General features: G+C 44.4%; 1 long non-coding RNA gene across 1 annotated transcript in view; it reads right to left on the minus strand.

The window, feature by feature from the left end:
• Positions 1 to 1,133: 1,133 nt before the first annotated feature.
• Positions 1,134 to 24,518, minus strand: part of LOC142827737 (uncharacterized) — a 39,374-nt gene continuing 15,989 nt past the window's right edge. The window contains exons 4-5 of the long non-coding RNA XR_012902453.1: positions 3,531 to 3,661; positions 1,134 to 3,030 (exon numbers count right to left, since the gene is read on the minus strand). This is a non-coding gene — a long non-coding RNA (uncharacterized LOC142827737). The remainder of the gene's footprint in view (positions 3,031 to 3,530; positions 3,662 to 24,518) is intronic.

Raw genomic sequence — 24,518 nt, forward strand, 5'->3', positions numbered from 1 at the left:
TAGTGGAGCCAGAAGAGGTAAGGAAACTTCGTTGTTTCCAAATTTGTCCTGTGGCATGACAGACAGAGAAAGCATACTTTGAGTCAGTATAAATGGCAGCAGACTGTCCAGAAGCTAAAAGGCAAGCACGAGTTAAAGGGATAAGCTTGTGACCTTTTCCAGCAAGACATTTTAACACATGCAAGCTATCAGTTTTACACCCTTTCTCAGTTTTTCTAGCAATTAACACATTATCAACATACTGAACCAACACAGAGCTGCAGGGAAGAGGGATAGAATTAAGGTCAGCTTTTAAAAACTGAGAAAACAGAGTAGGGCTTTCACAATAACCTTGGGGAAAACATGTCCAGGTTAATTGACGACCCTGAATGGAAAACGCAAAGAGAAATTGGGAATTCTCATGCACTGGAATAGAAAAGAAGGCAGAACATAAATCTATTTCAGAGAACCATTTAGAAATGGGTAGAATAGAGGAAAGAATAGTAACAGGGTTAAGTACTACTGGAAATCTAGGGATTACAAACTTGTTGATGGCTTTTAGGTCTTGTACAAAGGTAGTATAGGTGTATTACATGGTGAAGTTGTATAAACAAGTATCACTTGTCCAAGGAGGGAAGAGATTACAGGCTTAATGCCCTCTTGTGCCTCCCTAGACAATAGATACAGGGGTACCCTTGGGAAAGGCTTGTTGTGTCTGTATGGGTATGTATACACTACCCCGCTAGTTCGAACTAGCGGGGTAATGTAGGCATACCGCACTTGCAAATGAAGCCCGGGATTTGAATTTCCCGGGCTTCATTTGCATAAGCGGGGAGCCGCCATTTTTAAAACCCCGCTGGTTCGAACCCCGTGCAGCGCGGCTACACGGGGCTCGAACTAGGTAGTTCGAACTAGGATTCCTATTCCGAACTACCGGTACACCTCGTTCCACCGGTGCACGGGGTTCGAACCAGCGGGGTTTTAAAAATGGCGGCTCCCCGCTTATGCAAATGAAGCCCGGGAAATTCAAATCCCGGGCTTCATTTGCAAGTGTGGTATGCCTACATTACCCCGCTAGTTCGAACTAGGAGGGTAGTGTAGACATACCCTATGTTATTTGCACTGGTGTTGCAGAGGCTAGCAACCCCACTTCATTCACATGGGCTGCCCCAATGTCTCTGGGACATGTGAGAGTTCCAGGAGTGGTGTATGTCCTGAGGTCTCATCAGATTCCTCTGTGAGAAGTAATGTCATCAAATTTGGAGCCTTATAGGGCGGAAGGTCAACAAATATCCCTTCCTCTCTACAGAGAAGGTTTGCACCCAATTTACACAACAAGTCACGTCCCATAAGTTTTACAGGAGAACAGAGAGATAACAGGAAAGAATGTTCAGGTGACAAGGGTCCAAAGTGGGGTGGGGTGCAGATGGCACATCTGGGGAATCAAGCTGTTTCTTTAGAGTAGCCAATTCTTGCTGCAGCTTTTCAATAGAATCTTTTTGGCTAGCCATAATGCTCTGATTCTATTTTTTTTTCTGCCACATCCTCCCAGAGGCACCAATATTCCATCTGGTTAGGATGTTTTTCCTCGAGGAAAACTGTAAGATAAGCAAGCTTTTGTAAGTCAAAGTTACCCTCTAGTGGCCATTTTTTCTGGGAATTCCCCTGAGTATAGCCATTCCAAATGCTCATTAATTTCTTAAGTCTCCTTAGTTTCAAACCTGTCGGCAATTACGTAGCTGACTGTAAATTCTTATCATCTGAGACAAGGGAGTCCCAGGCTGTGAGAAACCTTTCCCCTTGGTCGGAGACATACTCGAGGGAACAATCCCACCCATGTTAGCACTGTCCTGTCCAAGGACAGCACAGGAGCCCCAAAAGTATTACCCTCTCCAAGGATAGCACAGGCGTCCAGCAACACTACCCTCTCCAAGGATAGTGTGGGAGTCCACACAAACTGTCAGCTTCACTTACACTGCTTATGTGCCAGGGGAAACCGCCCTTGCTTTCAGCAGCTGTTCAGTGACACTGACAGCACTGGTGCGGCAGCCGTCCCGTTCCGGACTTCACTCACTCAAAACCATGCGCTTGGACTCACCACCAATCAGTCAGCAACAAAATCCAACCCCTATTTAGATGTACCCAGTGGTTTTTTTTTAAATCTCCCTCAAGCCTCTTAAAGAAAATTTTGGAGCAAAAGATGACTCTTACCGCCAGCCGGTCCAGCTGGTGACGAGAACAGGGAGGCGGACTGGGGGATTTTAAATGGATCCCTTACCCTCCAGATGCACGCTGTAGTCTGTTCCCATTCCCCATCATCAGCCTTTCCAACTGGAGTTCCAAGCCATCCCACTTCTGACACCAAATTGTTGGGGAAATCTCGCTCCCCTGGGGTACAGAGTCCCCAGAAGGGTCCAAGGCAGGAGGTCAAAGCAGTGAAGCAGGAGAGAAATCTAGAAGGAAAACTTTAGTATGCATGCATGCAGGCTGACAGCTACCAGAGTGAGAGCAGCAGCAGCCCTGAGAGAGAGTTTCAGGGATCCTTTATACAGTATGTTCAGATAGTTTAGTTGTTGATTGTTTTCTTTAACATATCAAAGTCTCAGCAGAGGTACTCTGAGACGTTTCTGTTCACACCAGAAGTGCTAGAAGTAAGTTTACAGTACAAAGGCACATGAGAACTTGAGTGAGGAGTCTACAAGGCGAACTGTGACAAAGGTAAGAATTTACATGACAATTTGTGACAGACTAGGAGTCTCCATGAAGTTGAGATAGGAGGCATTGTAAGGGTCTTGATTAGAGTTAAGATGATTTCTCTGTTACAGAGAGAAAGAGAGAGGCCTGGACAACTTTTAACCCTTACAGCAGTTTTCTTTTAGAGAGTTTTGATTTCCTGCACAGTCCCCCCTTAGACACAATTGGAGTTATTTGACTTTCTCCCACATAGTCTATAAGGTGCCACAGGACTCCTTGTCGCTTTTACAGGGTAAGGGGTTCAGACAGGTCAGGAGAAGCAGGGACCTGCAGATCCAACAACACATGGCAGCCAGGCTGAAAGACATAGAGGGATGCAGAAAGGTTGGACTCTTCTAGGTGTCCACTGGAGGAAAAAATACAAGACACAATTTTCCCATTACTCAAAAAAAAAGCCCCTCTCAACTGTTCTCTTCTACTCTTTGGTCTCCCTGATTACCCCTCCTATTCTCCCTCCCATCCCACCTTTTCCTCCGCCCCTCTTCTGTATCTAAGTCCACACCTTGTCTTCCTCACACCTATTCCCACTTGTCCCTCTTCTCATGTACCGCCTGTGATTCCAATACTAAGTGATTGCATTTATCAGAGACCAACTAGAATAACCACATGTTGGCTTCTGAACACAGCTTGTATATTTAAAAGTGGAATGATTTATATGTGTCACATCTACTTTCTGGCAATCCCACCTTCATTAATTAGCTCAGGACAAATGCAACCATAAAATGTTCAAGGCTACATTCATAATAAAGGACAGCTGACAAATTGGTTTCATAGCACTCCACCTTCTTGCATCTTACTTCATTCCCGGACATGCCTCCTCTTTAGGGGAAATCCCAGGCTCGTTCTGGAAACAACAGTCATATGTTTGTTTGGAGTTCCGTAGTGATCTGTGTGTGGCTCTACACTGTTTAACATTTTTGTCCAAGAACTGAAAAAAGAGACAAAATCATCAATGAAGAAGTTTGTGGACCAAAATAGATGTTACTGGACTGGTTCAATAATGAAGTGGACACAGCGCTGATATCCAGTTATTGCCACTATTGAATAAAGTGGACTCAAGCAAAACTATGTTTCAATATTCAAAACAGCTTGGTATGAATGTTGACATTTAGGAGTATAGAGGGACCCTGGAAAGTGATTCGATCCTCGGAAGCAATGACTCTGAAAAAAGATTTGGTGGATTAAGGTATTAATCCACAAAGAATGAGCTTCTACTGTGATCATTGGCTGCAGAAACAGGGGAATCTCAGTATTTGTTGCAGCTGCAATCACTGGTGGAAAATGGTGTCCATTTCTGGTCTCCTCAATTAAAGAAGGACTTTGCTAAATTTAGAAGGCTGGAGAAAAAAGCCAAGAAAATGACTGATCAGAAAACATGCCCCCTAGTGACTAACCACGATCAATGAAGTTAGCTTAATAAAGAGAAAGTGAAAAGGCAACTGGATGAAGTCTGTGAGTACTGGACCTAATTGGGAATTGACAATGGGCTCTTCAGTCTAGCAGACAAAGGAATAACGTAGACATTCTCCAAACACTGGCTGAGAATGCAAGCTAGACAATTCTTACTGGAACTTAGCTGTAAATTCTTCAAGGAAATAGCAATTAATCACACATGCATTTTGTGGCTTCTTTGTCAGTGGCCATTATTAAATTGAGACTGGATTTTTCTTCTAATATATGTGTTTTGAATGATTTGGGGGAATCCTATGGCCTCTGTGAGTACAGACAAATACAAGGATATCTGGTGGCCTTGGATAATACAAACACACACCTTGACAGACACAGGCAGGCAACTCTATCTCCCAGGCACCCGATGAGATTATAGATACTCAAAATCCTGACTCACCTGCAGAAAGAAATTTTCACCTCTCCCACTTTCTCATAGGTCTTTCCTTTTCCCACTCACCAGTCCTCCAGTCCTCTCATCTCTCTACCACACATCCACATTTGTGTGCCTCCCTTCTGTGTAGATCCAGGTTTTCTCGGCACATTTCCCTTCCATTTTTCTACTCCCTAAAGTTCTCCTCCCCAGGCTAACCTAATGTGCTGCTGACCTTCCTTAAATTCAACCCCTCCCCAAAAAATAGCCTTGGACAGATTTTAGTGGTATACCATCCAGACTTTTCAAAATATCTGCCCTCGATGGACTGAAACTGACACTGGCTACTGTCTGGAGCTCTTCAGCATGGCTGAAACTTCAGAGGCTGACAACAATTTTAACTCCCTTGATCACACATGCAGCTCAGAGGAATCAGCTATCTGGTGCATCCTTTAAAACAGGAGGCTTCTGACACACTGTGATGGGGCGCAGCAACCCCACACTTTAAACCCCCTGGCCCCGGCCAGAGGCGGGAGGGGCGGAGCATGGACAGAGCATGCACGGCATGCTCTTGGGCTGCGACACAGCTGGGAGGAGAGGTGCCCGGGTATGATGCAACACCAGGGTGCCAGGGTTCAAAAGGAGCAGACGCTCACGGAGGGGGGGAGGGAGGAATGGAGCGATGGGTCGCACCCCCAGGGAATCCCTGAGGAACCGCAGACAAGGCCCTGAAGGGACACAGGGGCAAGACAGACATCCCAACACTGACTGGTCTGTGGACTAGGTAAGGGGAGAGGAAGCAGCTCAGGGCAGGGCATTCTAGCCTACGGGCTGGCGCATTAAGGCAGGAAGCCCATCAGCCGGACCGGACCAAAACAGGTCTGTGTCCTTAGGGCCTTGGGCTGGGGTCCATGAGTGAGGGCAGGCCCGGACCCCTCTCTCCCTGCTGTTGGAGGCGGTGCGCGTAGTCCTGGGTACATACGGGCCAGGCTGGCCCACGAAGCAGAATGCGATAGAAAGAACTGATACAAGAAGACATGGTGTGGGTCGGACTCTTGTACCTGCCTGGGGGGTGGGTGGTGAGAAGTAAATAAAGGCACTAGTGGACTAACCAGGTCTGCATGTGTACACACACCTATGAAGAGAAGGAATATCTTTTTCAATTCAACCTTTAATTTAATTTCCCCATAAGGCTGGTGGGTGAGAGACATTCTCTAAAAGGTTAACCTCAGAGTGCTGGATGCTTCCATGCAAACATTTGAGATCTGGATTCATCACTATCTGACAACAACAAAAAATCTCTCAACTTCAAGGAACACAACAGCAGTTTTACAGGCTGCATCTCAGGAACATTCGGTCAAATGGCCACAGTTTTAGCCCTCTGTTACAACTACATGGTCCCCCATGAAGGACACCACATTTAACGGTGATCCAAGAACCTGCAGAGGTGTTAGAGTGCCGACAACAGACAAAATGTAAAAAGAAACATGCGGCAAATGTTAACTCTAGCAAAGCAGAAGCCCTACCATAATCACATGATGCCAATTATTGCTACGGTGACATTGAGCTGGAGAAACAACCTCTTGCAAATTCACCCTGGTAAAATACATTTCTTTTCGGAGGTTTTTGATGCCACCACCAAGAACCTGTATGGCTACCAGCTGGTGGAATTTAATGCTTCAATGACCGATGCCTTGTCAGCCGACGGTCAGGGCAGTGAGTCCCTTATGACCGGCTGAAGTTCTTTTAAATTGTGCTTGGTTCTGTTACAGCAACTGAAGGAGTCAGGTTAAAACTTAAACAGTTACTATTTATTGTTACAGGGTAAACTTAGTTGTTAAATGCTACTACTGTGTTACAGATAACACAGACACTACAAAGGACAGGACAGAAATTACACTAATAAGTCACTTACAGGTACCATGAAACCCTTTGGTTCTCTGAGCTCTTATTAAATGCATGCAAAATAGACACATAGCAGGTATATATTCTCACCCCTGCGTTCCAGACTTGGCGTGGCCAGCGTCTTTCTCTCAATCCCTCGGGAAGAAGTAGGGCGAGGTTGGGCATCCCACAGACCTCGGGAGACAATCAATACCTGCCAGCAGGTATAGATGATTGGAGCTCAAATGGGGTGGGCTGCTGAACCTCTTTTATACCCCTTGGGTCATGTAGGCTTCTTCCTGGGCTCAAGTGGCCAATTAGGAAAAATGGCTTTGAACACCAAGTTTCCCACGAAGGGTGCAAAGCATAATTTATACCTGGGAAAATGCAGACAATGGGCACCTCTGGTATGTGATGGGCGAAGATTCCTCTCCTGGGACAGTGCAGGCGTGTCAATTACTGGTACTAGCCATCAGGGCGACGGGAGGTCCCGGTTCGTCAGCTAGCCCATTTACTGTCTGGTTTCTGTTTATGGTAGAGTCAGGGACAGGCAGCACACCTGTGTTCCCAGGGCATCAAAGGCTGACTGCCTTTCTCTTGCTCTCTGGGGGGGGGGGGGGGAGGGACAAGATGGGGTTTGTGGAAAAACAAGATGGGGTTTGTGTCTGGCTACATTCCACCCCCTTGACACGCCTCACTATGTCCCAGAATGCAAGATGGTGGTGATGCCAGCACCCTTTGCCCTCCTTGGAGGAAGCTAAAATCGCCCTATCAGCAGGGTCTGATCAGATAATTTGGATCAAGGGATTGATTAGGATCGCTTCCCAACGCCATATACCAGATTTGTGCAGAGGAGGTAGCAGTGTACACAAAATGCCTAACAATACATAGAAGCATGCAGCAAGCAATTACAACAAGTAAAATGGTTAATATAGTATTTACAATAGAGTGAAGGAAGGGAGTTAACGAAAGTCCTAGGTGTTGGGCTAGACAATCTAGCCATGAGGCTTTACATTTTTAGTTACAGCATGTCTTATCCCATACCGTTGGTTGCCACTTCCCTTGCCTCCCCTCTTGACCTCCCCCCAGAGTTATTTAGAGGATTGTGGTAGTCGCTGTCATCGAACCATACCGGTTCCCATCGGAAGATGTCACTTTGTTTCACCAGTCATTTGGGCTGAGAGGGACAAACTCGATTCCCAGTCCAGTAGAGGAGTCAAGTAAGATGTTCAGGCACAGCAGTAGCAGTTGGGATGAGGAAGAGGACCATGGCGAGTTGGAGTACCATGTCTCATTTTAATAGTCTGTAACTAACAACAGTGGTTGCAAGCGCTACAACAGCAAGCGGTATATATATACAAAAAGTTCATGGTGGTGTCCCGGATCCACACCAGCATTGGGAAGGATCCATCCCACTGGAGCACTGTTCAGGGCTATTGCCTCAGTTTCCTGTAAGAAAACATAAGGTTTGCCGGTTTTGGATACAATCCAAGCCTTAGTAATTGTTATTGGTGTTAGCCCAGCATCCTGCAGTTGTCCAGACTCCTTTTCCCTTATAGGAGTGCAGTACATGGGTTTGTGTCCCAAAACTGGGGTGTTGGGACAAGGGCTATTAAACGGTTTAGTCCCATGATCGTAGACAACCCTGTTGTCCATCAGGTTGGGTAAGCAAAACCAATTATTGAAACAATTTCTACTCCAGTTAAAACATACTCCCACCCTTGCTTACTGCTGGGCAGTGGACCAATATACTCTACTTGACAGGTTGCCCATAGTATTTTTCTATTTTTTAGCCTGGCAAATCATTGCCTTTCTGTTATATGTTTTCTGAGTTCAGCACATAGGGTGCAAGCTTGTACCAGATCTCTGGCTTGTTTGTGGGTGATAGGCCACCCCCTGGCATGTGCCTGCCGCACCAGCTCTCTGTGTGTCCCAAGGTTTTATGTAGCCAAATGTACAGGCGTTCCCAATCCACCTGGGCAGCAAAAATTTGTACTGCTGCATTTGCTAGGTTATTTAGCTATGCAGCTAGAGTATTATTCTTTTGGACACATGACTTATGCTTAAGGCATGTGGGGTTGCATGCTGGTATATCCATTTCCAATATTCCAATCTCCAAACAGGCTTTCCTATTTCCCAGTTATTTATCCACTGGGTGGCTCCAGCCCATATAGCATAGGAGTTAGTGTAGATGGTACTGGCCCCTGCCTCACAAGCTAATTGATTGCTGCCAGCTCTGCAAGCTGAGCTGTTCCTTCTAAGTTTGTGGACAGGGGTGCAGTGGATGTGTCTGCTGAAACAGCAACAGCCTTCCCTGTCCACTTTCCTTTGAAGTAACCAGGCAGCCTGTATTTACATATAATGTTGAATTTAAAAGCAAGCCAAAAGTGTTATCAACTCAGCCTTGAAAGAGAAGGTTAAGTTTCAAAGCTTGAATTTCTAAACTAATAATTTGGTTTCTAGAAAGTTAAATGTCCTTAAGAGTTGAATGCCCAACAGAAGCACTAACCAATTTGTGCCTTGTTTGTTTGCAATTTTAAGCAAGAGGACATTATCCAAAACAAAATAAAACTACGGTAGTTAATTTGAAATCCACAAAATAGAGTTACAATATAGAGAGCTCATTCCTTTATGCAGTTAACCAATTAAGTTTTAGTAGAATCCTTAATTTTCCTTTGCAGATTTAACAAAGGTGTCCATAGACAAAATGTTTACATTTGATTGTTTCTTTGCATAGATGGTTTGCACATTGTTAAGAGGCTGCAAAGAAACAAGGTGTCATTTTAAAACAAGATTTCCCTTCACATATTACTACCATTGCTTAATTCCTTCCACACTCCCATGGAGTCCACCTTTATCTTTACATTCCCTCAAATCACTTGCTTTGTTCTTTCAAAAATGTTTTTCATTTTTAGTAACTTTCCAATGTCTGCCTTATTCCTTCAACTATGCCTATAGGGCTCCAAACTTTTTGCCTTCCCCTTCTTATGGTCCATCCTAATTCCTGCTAAATGACTTTTTACAATGACACATGTTTGTCTACTATTGATTTGGTAAGGGAGGGTGAGCTTGTTTACTAAGCCTCATACCTCCTGGTCCTTTTCTTATGCATATTCCTGAGGGAAGAAAAAAAATAAATACATCTGAGAGTTGCTTAACTCTCAGCACCCATCCTTAAGGGAATCTAGCTCTGTCTGGGTACTGAGGGACATGCATTTCTACCTCTCCACTTCTGCAGCAGAGGCTTTTACATTTTTGCAGTTTTTACTCATTCTATAGTGTACATGGCATGTTACAGGAAAGTGTGCAATCTTTGTTTACAACACTACTTAGCCACATTAAACTTTGCATATAGTGTAACTCTTTCTTTATGCTTACAGTTTTCCTGTACCTTCATTAAACAACTTGGACTAAAATGGTCTTACCAAACCAATTTGTTTTAAACCTACAAACAAGATTACTGGACCTTGAAAACTTCATTTATTTACACTATATATATATATATATATATATACACAGAGATACACATACATTCTCTCTGAACCTTTCTTACACTATTTCTACATAGCTGTACAACAATTACATTCCCTTTTTATTCAATGGGGTAGTTCAGTTCCAATAGAACCCCCTCCCTTTAGAGTTCTTTTAGCAGTATCTATAATCAAATGTTCAGATTTGAGTCAAATTTGCCTGGATTATTTACAGACATTCCTTTGGAAAAAGGGCCCATTTTCCCTTTAGAATGACTGTAAAGAAACCACAATTTTCTATCTACGCCATTTTAGCATTTGCACAACTGCTCAATTCTCTCCATTCTCTGCAGAGTTTAAATTCTCTGTTTCTCTTTTCTTAAAACACTTTCTTATCTCTAAAATAAAACTGGCCTTGTTTCAGATATTACTCTTGTAAGTATGCTTTAAGGATTTAGATTTCCAGTACTTACTGTCTTTTTCTCAGTTCTACCACAAGGCTTTCAATCTTATCTGTCACCTGCCTGCTTGTCTGGGCCTGATCCTGTTTTCCATTTCTGCCTGCTTGTCTGGGCCTGATCCTGTTTTCCTTGCTAAATGGAAAGTGGCTCCTTTCCACAGACTCAGGCTTTGTCCCATTCTTTAGCTTGCAGGCAGTTCTATACTTACAGAACTGCACCCACAACTCCTCAGGATTTCTCCAATCCTTTCCTAACATTTCTCTATCCCATTTGGGGTTGCCCCAACCTTCCTGGGCAAACCCTTTCTCTATACCACTAAAATCCATGTCTATCATGACAGGCTTCATGTTGCTGTATGTGAACCAGTAGCACAATCCTGCCGACTACGCCACTTCTGTCAGCCGACGGTCAGGGCAGTGAGTCCCTTATGACCGGCTGAAGTTCTTTTAAATTGTGCTTGGTTCTGTTACAGTAACTGAAGGAGTCAGGTTAAAGCTTAAACAGTTACTATTTATTGTTACAGGATAAACTTAGTTGTTAAATGCTACTACTGTGTTACAGATAACACAGACACTACAAAGGACAGGACAGAAATTACACTAATAAGTCACTTACAGGTACCATGAAACCCTTTGGTTCTCTGAGCTCTTATTAAATGCATGCAAAATAGACACATAGCAGGTATATATTCTCACCCCTGCGTTCCAGACTTGGCGTGGCCAGCGTCTTTCTCTCAATCCCTCGGGAAGAAGTAGGGCGAGGTTGGGCGTCCCACAGACCTCGGGAGACAATCAATACCTGCCAGCAGGTATAGATGATTGGAGCTCAAATGGGGTGGGCTGCTGAACCTCTTTTATACCCCTTGGGTCATGTAGGCTTCTTCCTGGGCTCAAGTGGCCAATTAGGAAAAATGGCTTTGAATGCCAAGTTTCCCACGAAGGGTGCAAAGCATAATTTACACCTGGGAAAATGCAGACAATGGGCACCTCTGGTATGTGATGGGCGAAGATTCCTCTCCTGGGACAGTGCAGGCATGTCAATTACTGGTACTAGCCATCAGGGTGACGGGAGGTCGTCAGCTAGCCCATTTACTGTCTGGTTTCTGTTTATGGTAGAGTCAGGGACAGGCAGCACACCTGTGTTCCCAGGGCATCAAAGGCTGACTGCCTTTCTCTTGCTCTCTGGGGGGGGGGGGGGGAAACAAGATGGGGTTTGTGGAAAAACAAGATGGGGTTTGTGTCTGGCTACATGCCTACAAGCTAAGAACGGGTGTTTCCAAAACTAGACAAGCCCTGTGTATTTACCTTAAAAATAAAAAAGTCGTTTTTATCAAACCCCCATTTTGAAAAGAGAGTCCATCTGACAAGCAGGTTTATCAATGTAGAGAAAACTCTGGCTCCTTTAAGAGTCCTCGACAAGGTCAAACTGCAGCAAAGGAAGGCCATCCTCTGTCTGAGAATTCATATCACCATAAAGACATCACTCCTGTAAATGGCTTTCTAATATGTGGATCAAAGGACACAGCACAACTAATGCAATTTAGGAGAAGTTAATTCTTAATTCATTAAAAGCAATGAGGAGTCTTGTGGCACCTTATAGATTAACAGATTTATTGGAGCCTAAGCTTTCGTGATCAAAGACTCACTTCGTCAGATGTATGTGACGAAGTGGGTCTTTGCCCACGAAAGCTTATGCTCCAATAAATCTGTTACTCTATAAGGTGCCGCGGGACTCCTCATCGTTTTTGCAGATTCGGACTAACACAGATACCCCTCTGATTCTTAATTCATTATTTCCTGATTCCCACCTTTCCCAAGGGAAAAAATATTTTCAGAGGGGTAAGACTGAAAAGGGTTCATTCATTTTTATTTTGTCCCACCCAGGTGTTCACATAGGTGCATCGTGAGGCAGCAACAGCAAGTTCTGTAGGCAGAATGTATGACTGAGGGTCGGTAGCAACCATCTAGTAAGCAAGCTTTCCTGAGGGATGAAGAGTAGATACCGGGTGGGAAAGTTCCACTTGGTGTCTCAAATTGACTCTTCCCTAAATGTCAACCCTGTTTTACTGCAGCTCCCAGCTGAATGGGAAAAGATGGGGTTTATTGGCAGCAGAAGGAGAAGCAGAGGCCTTTATTGTTACTGCGTGGAGGAGAGTGTTTCAGGCTTTCTCTGGAGCAATTCGCCCATCCACATCTGCACACCCATATTTTCCTGCCTCTCCCAAAACCAGGTGTGGTCATCAGTGCAATGGGAAGGTACCTATTAAGGAAGCTTCCTGAGTTCCAGTCAGCAGTTGGAGGGGACCCAGCTGGAACATTTCCACCTGTGAGGAAAGTGTGAGTTGAGAACTGTGCTAAAATTGCAAGCTAAAATGTTCAATGTTCAAGATTTTGTCCTGGCATTTGCTTGCAGGCAAGGGGGCTCTGAAGGGAAACATGCTGGTCTCAATACGATTTACAATATAATTCCTTTCTCTACTTTTAGATTTCTGTGCTGTCTTCCTGCATACTAAGAAATAAAGGGGTTTTATAAACTTCCTGCAAGGCTATTGCTGTATTTATGTAAAACCTAAATGTGTGTAACTCCTAAACGTAACAGAAGAAGGCTCTGTCATAGGCTTTGATGCATGAAATTCAGAATATTTCCTACATACTCAACAAATATTGATAAAATCTATACAAAGCAAATACACAAACATTTCCTGGGTAGAGTTGTGTTCTGCAAGTGCTCTCTCACCTAACCCCCCTCCTCTAAAGTCATTAAGAGGATTTTCCACTAGGCAGTAAGACTACGTCTAGACTGGCATGATTTTCCAGAAATGATTTTAACGGAAAAGTTTTCCGTTAAAAGCATTTTTGGAAAAGAGCATCTAGATTGGCACGGACGCTTTTCCGCAAAAGCACCTTTTGCAGAAAAGTGTCCGTGGCCAATCTAGACGCGCTTTTCCGCAAAAAAGCCCCGATTGCCATTTTCACGATCGGGGCTTTTTTGCGCAAAACAAATCTCAGCTGTCTACACTGGCCCTTTTGTGCAAAAGGGACTTTTGCCCGAATGAGAGCAGCATAGTATTTCCGCAAGAAGCACTGATTTCTCACAGTAGGAAGTCAGTGCTTTTGCGGAAATTCAAGCGGCCAGTGTAGACAGCTGGAAAGTTTTTCCGGAAAAGCGGCTGATTTTCTGGAAAAACTGGCCAGTCTAGACACAGCCTAGATATTTGCCAGATCTGTATATTCAGGTTGGAACTTTCTCGAGGCAGAGACTTGTCAATTCCATTTCATTGAAATTCTGCTGCACAAATAATAATCTTTGCAATTAGCAGATTGCAGCATCCTTCATGAATACCACTTACATCAAAACAACATTTCGACAGACCAGTCCATATTCCCATCGTCAGCACCCTATATATCAGGGTTTCCCAACCTATGGGCTACCATGACATCTCAAAAGGATCGCCAAGTGTCTCCCCAGGATAAGAGCCATTCACTTTTGAAAAGGTCACCACTGATCAGCTCCACAGCTAGCTTTGTCTTAAGAAGGTCTTAAGAAGCTATTCACATGAAGTGATACTCAACTTAATTGGTTCAACTGCCTTCAGGCAATTAAACCAATCAATTAAATTGAATAGAATTTCAGTGACTCAGAACAGTGTAAGGGAGGGGTCTCCAACTTAAAATTAATGGAGATGCCTATCTCCTAGAACTGGAAGGGACCTTGAAAAGTCATTGAGTCCAGTCCCCTGCCTTCACAGCAGGACCAAGTACCATCCCTGACAAATTTTTGCCCCAAATGGCCTCCTCAAGGATTGAACTCACAACCCTGGGTTTAGCAGGGAGACCATGTAGTTTTTAAGCAGAAGATCAATTTTAGAGACTTGCAGAAAGGTTGAACTCTTCTAGATGTCTACAAAAGCAGAGTACACAAGAGCGAAATTTCTCACCTTTCAAAAAACCCAAACCCTTCTCAGCTGTTCTCCTGTACCCTTTCATGAGCAGAAAGAAAATCTGACCAATATTGTGACTGTCTCTATAAAATCAAGAAACCTTGTCAGTCTGTTTACACCCCCTATTCTCCCGCCTTCTCCTCCTCCTCTCTCCCGTGTCTGAATCCATAGCAAGTCTTCCCCCCAACTCCTATTCCCACTTATCCCTCTCCTCATGTAGCCCTATGACTGTTTCCCACCCTGGGCTGCACATTCCAATATTAAATGCTTGCATTTATCAAACACCAAGTAGAATGTTGGCTTCTCAGCACAGTTTGTATAGTTAAAAGCTTTATGATTTATATGTGTCACTTCCCCACTCTCTGAGGATTCTATCTTCAATCATTAATCAAGTCAAATTCAACCATGACTTTTTCTAGGCAGCATTCATACTAAAAGATGGCTGACTGGGGCTGTGTCTAGACTGGCAAGATTTTGCGCAAAAACTTGCCACCTGTCTACACTGTCCGCTTGAATTTGTGCAAGAACACTGATGATCTCATGTAAGATTGTCAGTGTTCTTGCACAAATACACGGATAAGCCCTCTTATGCAAATGTTTTTGCGCAAGAGGGCCAGTGTAGACAGGGAAGGACTTTTTTGTGCAAAAAACCCCGATGGCGAAAATGGCCACCGGAGCTTTCTTGCGCAAAATTGCATCTATACTGGCCATGGATGCTTTTGCACGAAAGCACTTTTTGCGCAAAAGCATCTATGCTAATCTAGATGCTCTTTTGAGGAAAGAATTTTAACGGAAAAACTTTTCCATTAAAAATATTTCCGCAAAATCATGCCAGTCCAGATGCAACGATAAAATACTAGAACTTGAAGGGACCTTGAGAGGTCATCGAGTCCAGTCCCCAGCCCTCATGGCAGGACCAAACATTGTCTAGACCATCCCTGATAGACATTTAACTAACCTACTCTTAAATATCTCCAGAGATGGAGATTCCACAACCTCTCTGGGCAATTTATTCCAGTCTTTGACTACCCTGACAGTTAGCAACTTTTTTCTAATTTCCAACCTAAACCTCCCTTGCTGCAGTTTAAGCCCATTGCTTCTTGTTCTGTCTTCATTGGCCAAGATGAACAAGTTTTCTCCCTCCTCCTTATGACACCCTTTTTGATATCTGAAAACTGCTATCATGTCCACCCTCAATCTTCTCTTTTCTAAACTAAACAAAACTAATTCCTCCAGCCTTCCCTCATAGGTCATGTTCTCTAGACCTTTAATCATTCTTGTTGCTCTTCTCTGGACTTTCTACAATTTCTCCACATCTTTCTTGAAATGCGGTGCCCAGAACTGAACACAATACACCAATTGAGGCCTAACCAGGGCAGAGTAGAGCGGAAGAATGACTTCTCGTGTCTTGCTCACAACACACCTGTTAATGCATCCCAGATTCTGGAAAAAACGCATCTACACTGGCAGGATGCTTTTCCGGAAAAGCACTTTTTCCGGAAAAGCGTCCATGGCCAATGTAAACACGCTCTTCCGGAAAAAAGCCCCGATTGTCATTTTCGTAATCGGGGCTTTTTTGCGGAAAAGACTACTGTGCTGTCTACACTGGCCCTTTTCCAGAATAGTTTTTCTGGAAAAGAACTTTTGCCCGAACGGGAGCAGCATAGTTTTTCCAGAAAAACACTGACAATTTTACAGTAGATCGTCATTGCTTTTTCGGAAAAGCAAACGGCCAGTGTAGGCAGCTGGCAAGCTATTCCGGAAAAGTGGCCCAGTGTAGACACAGCCATAATGTTTGGCATTCCCTGAGACTTCTCGGTGAAGACCGAAACAAAGAAGTCATTGAGCATCTCTGCCATTTCCAAGTTTCCTGTTACTGTTTCTCCCTCCTCACTGACCAGTGGGCCTACCCTCTCCTTGGTATTCTCTTGCTTCTAATGTATTTATAAAACATCTTCTTGGTTCCCTTTATTCCTGTACCTAGTTTGAGCTCATTCTGTGCCTTTGCCTTTCTAATCTTGCCCCTGCATTCCTGTGCTGTTTGCCTATATTCATTCTTTGTAATTTGTCCTACTTTCCATTTTTTATATGACTCCTTTTTTATTTTTAGATCATGCAAGATCTCGTGGTTAAGCCAAGGCGGTCTTTTGCCATATTTTCTATCTTTCTGACACATCGGAATAGATTGCAGTTGGGCCTTTTACAATGTCCCTGTGTTCTGGAAACAACAGACAAACCTTTGTTTAGAGTTGGTGATGATCAGTTTGTGGCACTACACTGTTTAACATTTTTCTCTGGGAAATAAAAGAAGAGACAAAATCATCACTGACAAAGTTTTTGGACAAAATACATTTAAAGGCTAACAAGGGTCTTTAAGTAATAAAGTGGGCGTGACACTGGTATGGAATTATCTGCACTACTCAATTAAGAAGGCTCAAGCAAAAATATGTTTCAGTATTTCAAACAGCTATATAGACATGTTGACATCTAGGAACTTGGAGGAGTCAGAAGGCAGGACTCGATCCTGGAAAGACTTTGAAAAAAGATTTGGTGGACTGATGGATAAGTTGGGCTTCCCAGGCAGCAAGCACTGGTTTGCCTAATGCATTGTTGACCTTCCTTAAATTGAAGCCCTCCCCAAAATATAACAGATTTTAGTGATATGTCATCCAGGCTACATCTATACTGTGTTTTTTGTGGAAGTGGAAATGCAAATGGAGTGCTCATTGGCATATCTTGTGCTCTCATTTGCATATCTTCTTCCAATCCTTTTTGAAGAAGAGGTTTTTGCAATAAAAAGCCCTGTGGAAATGGGGCCATTTTTTGGAAAAAACCCTTTTGCACAAGAGCCTGTAAACCTCATTCTTTGAGGAATAAGGACTCTAGCGCAAAAGGAAGATTTTCCTGACAAATGGCGCCATCTCCACAAGGGATTTTTATCGCAAAAACCCCTTCCACACAAAGGATCCGAGGAAGATATGCAAATGAGAGCTCCATTTGCATGTCCTCTTTTGCAAAAAACACACAGTATAGATGTAGCCTAGGACTTTTCCAAATAGCTACCTTAGATTGGATGGAAACTGACACTGGCTACTTCCTGGACCTCTAGCGCTGGCCTGTAATTTGAAAGGCTAACAATAATTTTAACTCCCTTGAACACACATGCAGCTCAGTTGAATCTATTTGCTTTGACCTTTGGCATAAGAGGCAGCTGACGCACCAAGGAAAAAAAGGAAAAAAAAATCATCTGATTTTGCAGAAAAACTTGCCAGCTGTTTACACTGGCCGCTTGAATTTCTGCGAGAACACTGACGATCTCATGTAAGATCGTCAGTGTTCTTGCAGAAATACTGTGCTGCTCCCATTCGGGCAAAAGCCCTCTTGCGGAAATCATTTGCGCAAGAGGGCCAGTATAAACAGCACAGTACAGTTTTGTGCAAAAAAGCCCCAATCGCGAAAATGGCGATCTGGGCTTCTTTGCGGAAAACCGCGTTTAGATTGGCCATGGACGCTTTTCTGCAAAAAGTGCTTTTGCGGAAAAGCATCCTGCCAATCTAGACATGCTTTTCTGAAAATGCTTTTAACGGAAAACTTTTCCGTTAAAAGCATTTTCGGAAAATCATGCCAGTCTAGACATAGCCAGAGTATTTCTGAGTTAGCGTGGAAATCATACAAGTGTTATGGTTAGCAAGAATTGAATAGTCTCCTCCTCAAGTATGGAGAAGCTTTGAACAGTCTTGTAAAATGAAGATTTTTTACCACAGTAATAATCTTTTATAGGGCGTACCTGACAACACTGTGTGCAGTTTTACAGCTTCTGGAAAATGCTGCTTAAAGATTTACGGACATTTCCATGCATTACATTTTTGGAAGGCTTTCCTGATCCTTAGTGTGGAGCACTTCTTTCCTAGTAAAATTGTGCATATGGTTATTATAGATCTCCTAACGGAGTCTGCTTCTGAAAGAGCGGAAATCAAGAAGCCCTTTACAAAATACATACACAAGAGGAGCCTTAGTATTACGCACAACAGGAAGGGCTGGCCAGTGTTGGCCAGGTCTCAGTTAAGCACAGTAATGGGAGGGGGGCCGTTTAGGACTGGTGCTCCCTCAGCTTAGCCCATGTTGGGGGTAGAGAAGCAGAGGGCCATGGGAAGGAGCGGGGGAGGATGGACGGAGGGCTTCCATCAGTGGTCCCTTGGCCTGCCATAGGGGAGAGGGAGGCTGCACAGGCCCCATGGTACAGCCACACTGGGCAGCCCAGCAGCTCTGGGGAGCAGTACCTGTGTGTCCTCCAGGGCACGGGGCTGGAGCTCGGGGTACACTGCCCAGCACTGGCAATGCTCAACGGGGCCACATTGGCAGAGGCAGTGAGAATTCCCCCTCCTGCCACCTGGCTCCGAGGGCAAAGGGGAAGCATTTGGGTGAACTGGGACACTTAACTGGGCTAGTGACCTGTACATTGGAAAGCCCCATCCCCAGCTGGCCACTCCCCTTCCTGGTGCAGCTGATCCTACTGGTCACTCTGCAGTACTTAATGCCTCCAATAACCCCTCTCTTCCCCTTTCCATGCTATGGAGAACCACAGAAGTGCAGGCAAATCCCATTTTCCACTCATCACCAAATCCTGACCTTCCTGAAAGTTATGAGAAGAGGAAGCTCCGTGCCAAACGTAGTGGTTCTAACTCTTATCATTTAGGAAAAGTTCTTCAACCAAAAGACTCAATCAGACACTCACCAGCTGCGAGGTTTCGCACGTTGCTCATGCGCAGACCACGCTGTGCATGAGCTAACCATGCTGCACAGCTGTGCCGGCTTCTAATTTACTCACCATGGGCAAGTAGATTACATGAATATATATTACGCCATATGTGTTTTGTCAGGGGGGAAAAAGCTGAACTAAATATATGGTTCTTTTTATTAGCTCTGTGATGAAGAGGAAACCACCACTTTGGCTCAGCAAATGTACCCTGGTAAAACACAGTTTTACCAGAGGTTTGTCAGGCCACTAACAAGAACCAGACGGTGGATTTTAATGCTTCAAAGCCCAATGCCCACAGGCTAAGAAGTGGTCTTTCCCAGCCACCCTAGCCCGGTGTACTAACCTTAAAAATAAAAAAGTCATCTTCATCAAATCCCCATTTTGAAAGAGAGTTTCTTTGACAAGCAGGTTTGGCAAAGTAGAGAGAAATCTGGCTCCTTTAAGAGCCTTCAACAAGGTCAAACTTCAGCAAAGGAAGGCCATCATCTTCCCAGCTTCTGAGAATTCATATCACCACAAGTACACTGCTCCTGTAAATGGCTTTCTAACATGGGGTGTGAAGTACACAGAACCACTAACACTGTTTAAGAGTAATTTTAATTGATTATCTGCTGATTATCATCTTTTCCAATATTTCCAAAGGAGTAAGGCTGGAGAGGAAGTATTCATGGTTTGTGTGTCTACTACCCAGGTGTTCACATACATGCATAATGAGACAGCAAAAGCAAAAGTAGACAGAATGTATGGCTAAAGATTGGTGGCATCCCTATGCAAGCTCTCCTGAAGGATGAAGAGTAGATACTTGGTGGGAAAGTGCCAAAGTCTCAAATTGACTCTTCCCTAAATGTCAACTTTGTTTTACTGAAGCTTCCAGCTGAATGGGAAAAGAAGTCAAGATGGGGCTTATTGGCAGCAGAAGGAGAAGTGAAGGCCTTCATTACTCTTGTGTTCCGTTGGTTGTTCCATGATTTCTCTAGAGAAATTCACCCATCCACATCTGCAGCACCCACGTTCTCCTGCCTCTCCCAAAACCAGGTGTGGTTATCACTGCAATAGGCAGGTGCCTATTAAGAAAGATCCCTGGGTTGCAGTCTGTAGTTGGAGGGGATCCAGCTGGAGAAGGCCATCTGTGGAGAAATTGTGGAGAGTTGAGAACTGTAAAAACAGCTAAAATTGTAAACTGCAATGTCTAATGTTCAGGATTTTGTCCTGGCCCTAGTTGCAGGCAAGGGGGCTCTGAAGAGAAACATGTTGGTATCTCTCAGATTTGAAGTAGAGCTTCCTTTCTCTCTCTCTGCTTTTAGATTTATGTGCTATCATTCTGCATGCCAAGAAATAAAGGTATTTTATAAACTTCCTGCAAGACTCTTGCTGTCTTTATGTAAAACTTCTATGTGTGTAACACCCAAACATAACAGGAAAAGTCTCTGTCATGGGTTTTGACACATGAAATTCTGAAAATTCCCTATATATTCATTAAATAGTGATAAAAAACTGTACAAAGCAAATATACAAATGCGCACACTTTCTAACAATCATTTCTCTGGTTGTCTTCTGCAACTACTCTCTCCCCTAGAGCCTCCTTTAAAGTCATTGGGTCGATTATCCACTAGGCAGTAGATATTTTCCAGATATGAATATTCATCTTGGAACTTCCTGAAAGCAGGGACTTGTCTATTACATTTCCCTGTAATTTTCTTGGAATGTTTATGGTGACGCGCAATTAATAATACTTGCAATTAACAGATTGCAGCATCTTTTATGCATATCATTTGCATCAAAACAACATTTCGACAGACCAATCCTTATTCCAATTGTCAGCACCCTATAAATAGAGAAAACCTCCTTCTTCTGTCTGTCTCAGAATCTCTTCTCTACATTGACGCTTCCCAACCAAACTTCAGCTATGAAGATCCTTTACCTTCTTTTTGCTGTCCTCTTCCTCATGATGCAGGCTGGTGTGGAAGGTAAGATTTGAATGAAATGTGGGGATTCTCTAGATGCATATTTGCGACCATCTACTCAGATAGCATAAAATGTTTTCTTCCCAAATGTTTTTCTAAAGAGCTTTAATGCTTACATATCTGACAGCAGATACTCAAAATATAAGTGATAAACAGAGCTGGAATGAGGAAGGTGCCTGTGATGTTCATATGAAACTCCATTCAGATGTGGCTGAACTATGAGCTGTGAAAATAACCCCCATATTCAGTCTGGTAGAGTCCATCCGGGACTGCTTCTTGGCCCTATTGCACTCAACATTTTCATCAATGACCTGGCAGAGAAAAGAAATCATCACTGCTAAAGTTTGCAATTGACTGTGCACAGATTTTCAGAATTTAAGTACTATGAAACATGAAAGAAAATGTTGTACAGGAAGTAAATGCGTTTGGTTTGGTTCTCCTTCGCACTGTTGTGTGAATGAAAATTAAGACTCTTTCATTATACAGGACACTGTACTGGTATGAGTCACCGATGCTGGCACAGAAGAGGAAGGTGCTACCACGGAAGTTGCCCCCATCATACACGTTATATCGGACCTTGCTGCGGGGGGCATGTTTGCTGTAGATCAATCCATTCCTAATTCCACATGGGAACCACCATGGTGAGAACAGCAATCTTTGTTCCTCTCCTTTCTATATGCCAGCTGTTGTTTAAGTCTCTGAGAGGCTTCACACCCACAAGATGGTCTGGGACAGATGTGGAGGAGGGAGGGAGAAAAAGGAGGTTTCTGCATTTCCCTGATTCTGGACTAAGTGTGAACTAGACAGGCCCTTCTTTATATTGGAACAACTTCATGGAGCCTCCTTATTATAGCTGACAGCCCAGACTCTCAATGGCCAATCCCAAGTTGGAGAATCCAGACTCTTCAACTAATAACAATTCCCTCCTCTGAGGCTTGATAACACCCAACATTATCTCCAGTGCCACGTTAGGACAGTCCTTACAAGGAGGGAAGCAAAGAGGCAATTATCTCAAATAAATATTTTTCAGATATTCATAAAACTCTTCCCGGGTCCCTTTGGGTATGTCTAGACTACATTGACAGAAGTTTGGGTATGTCTAGGATTTTATTGATAGAAGTTTTGTCGACAGATACTCTCGACAAAGCTTCTGTCGACAAAGAGTATCTAGACAACATCCAGTTCTTTTGACAAAGCAAGCCTGCCTTGTTGACATGAGAGTGTAGACGCAAAGGACAGTGTAGATGCAATAATACCTTCTGTCAACAGAACTCTGTTGACAAAAGGTGTTATTCCTCACAGAATGAGGTTTACATATGTCGACAAAACTGCCGAGTTATGTCGACATTATATCGACAGAACTCAGCAGCAGTGTAGACACACGTATAGTATTGTCAACAAAAGTCCACTTTTGTTGACAAAACCCTGTAGTCTAGACACAGCCTTTCAAAGCCACCGTTTCTCATGTGAGCAGCATACAATGGGCAGCGGTTCTGGCCAGACTCCACTGTGTCTATGGAGAAAACAACAGGGATGAATAAAAGGAAAGTTTCCAGATGCAGCTTGGGGAATATGCTTGGGCTCATCTGCTAGACTTATAAACATGCTCTTAATACAGGCAGTCCCCGACTTACGCGGATCCGACTTACGTCGGATCCGCAATTACGAACGGGGCTGCCCCAGAGTACACGGACTGTGGGACCTCGCAGTCCTGCCGCCCATGTACTCTGGGGCTTTCTCTGCGTCTCCCTGGTCTGCAGACCACGAAGACTCAGAGCAAAGCTGCGGGGGGGCTCGAGCAGCGAGGCAGCCCAGGCACGCCTGGGCTGCTCCGCCGCCGGCTTCCCCGAGGCTTTGCAAAGCGGTGGGGGGGCTCGGGCAGCGGGGCACCCCAGGTGCGCCTGGGCTGCTCCGCCGCCGGCTTCCCCGAGGCTTTGCAAAGCGGCGGGGGGGCTCGGGCAGCGAGGCAGCCCAGGCGTGCCTGAGCTGCTCCACTGCTGGCTTCCCCGAGGCTTTGCAAAGCCGCGGGGGAAGCCGGCAGCGGGACAGCCCAGACACCCCGCAGCTGTCCCGCTGCCGGCATCCTCAGAGGCTTTTCTCCCCGTCTCCCTGGTCTGCTGGTCTCCAGCAGACCAGGGAGATGGGGAGCAAAGCCGCGGAGGACCCAGGCGGCGGGACCACGGTGCGTCTCGGTCCGCCGCCCGTGTCTTCCTGGTCTGCTGGGGTAGGGGGGGCGCAGCTAGTACGCCCCCCCCCCCCCAGCAGACTAGGCTTTTCTCCGGATGCCTGTGGCAGAGCAGCTGGGGTGCTGCTGGTTAGTCCCGCAGCGCCGCTCTGGGTGCTACTGGTCCAACCCAGCAGCACCCCAGCTGCTCTGGTCCTGATTCAGCCGTTGCTGGTCAGTTTCAGCAGCGGCTGAATCAGGACGCCTGGGGCAGAGCAGATGGGGTGCTGCTGGGTTGGTCCAGTAGTGCCGAGGAGCGGCACTACTGGAGCAACCCAGCAGCACCCCAGCTGCTCTGCCCCAGGCGACCTGATTTAGCCGCTGCTGAAACTGACCAGCGCTGACTACAGGAAACCCGAGGCAGAGTTGCTCTGCCCCAGGCTTCCTGGAATCAGCTGCTGATCAGTTTCAGCAGCAGCTGACTTGGGGACGCTTGGGGTTCTTAAGTTGATTCTGTATGTAAGTCAGAACTGGCGGTCAGTTTCAGCAGCGGCTGAATCTGGACGCCAGTTCCGACTTACATACAGATTCAACTTAAGAACAAACCTACAGTCCCTATCTTGTACGTAACCCGGGGACTGCCTGTATATCATCCAGCCTATTTATGAACATATGAAGTCATACTGAACATAGCACTGACCACTATCAGGCCCCACTATATATACCCTCCCAGTCTGAATGTGAACCATTGATGACTGCTGGTAGAGTAAGGTCTTTCACCCAGTTTTCCTCCAGTTTCTGTTAATATAACCTACACAACATTTTCATAATTAGTGCCTTACTACAACTGAGATATATTATGTATATTTCTTCCCTCCCATCTACTATTTCCACCAATATTTCTGTCAAAGAAGGAAAATGGGTAACTTTGGTTTGATTAATTCTAGAGAAGTGCCTGATGACTAATATCTTCTAGATCAATGATTCCCAACCTTTTTTTATAAAGTACCCTTTTAAAAAAATTATAAGTACTCCCAGTACCTACGGTTTTTAAGGAACACAAAAATGTTTTCTATCATTGCAACAGATTTGTTTAAACAACTTAATTGTAGCCAGGCAGGCAATTACATTTCTGGGTGTAAAAAGTACAAATATAATAAAGCATTGTAAAACTTTAAACAAAAATTCAGTTTTCTTCAAATTTCAATTGTGTTCATGTACCCCCCAGATTTTTCTAGAGTATCCCTTAGGGTACTCGTACCACTGGTTGAGAAACACTGCTCTACGTGCTTAAAAATGGATTAATTATTTGTTTTAGAACCTT

The sequence above is a fragment of the Pelodiscus sinensis genome, chromosome 3, assembly GCF_049634645.1.
Source record: "Pelodiscus sinensis isolate JC-2024 chromosome 3, ASM4963464v1, whole genome shotgun sequence".
NCBI classification, from domain to species: domain Eukaryota; kingdom Metazoa; phylum Chordata; order Testudines; family Trionychidae; genus Pelodiscus; species Pelodiscus sinensis.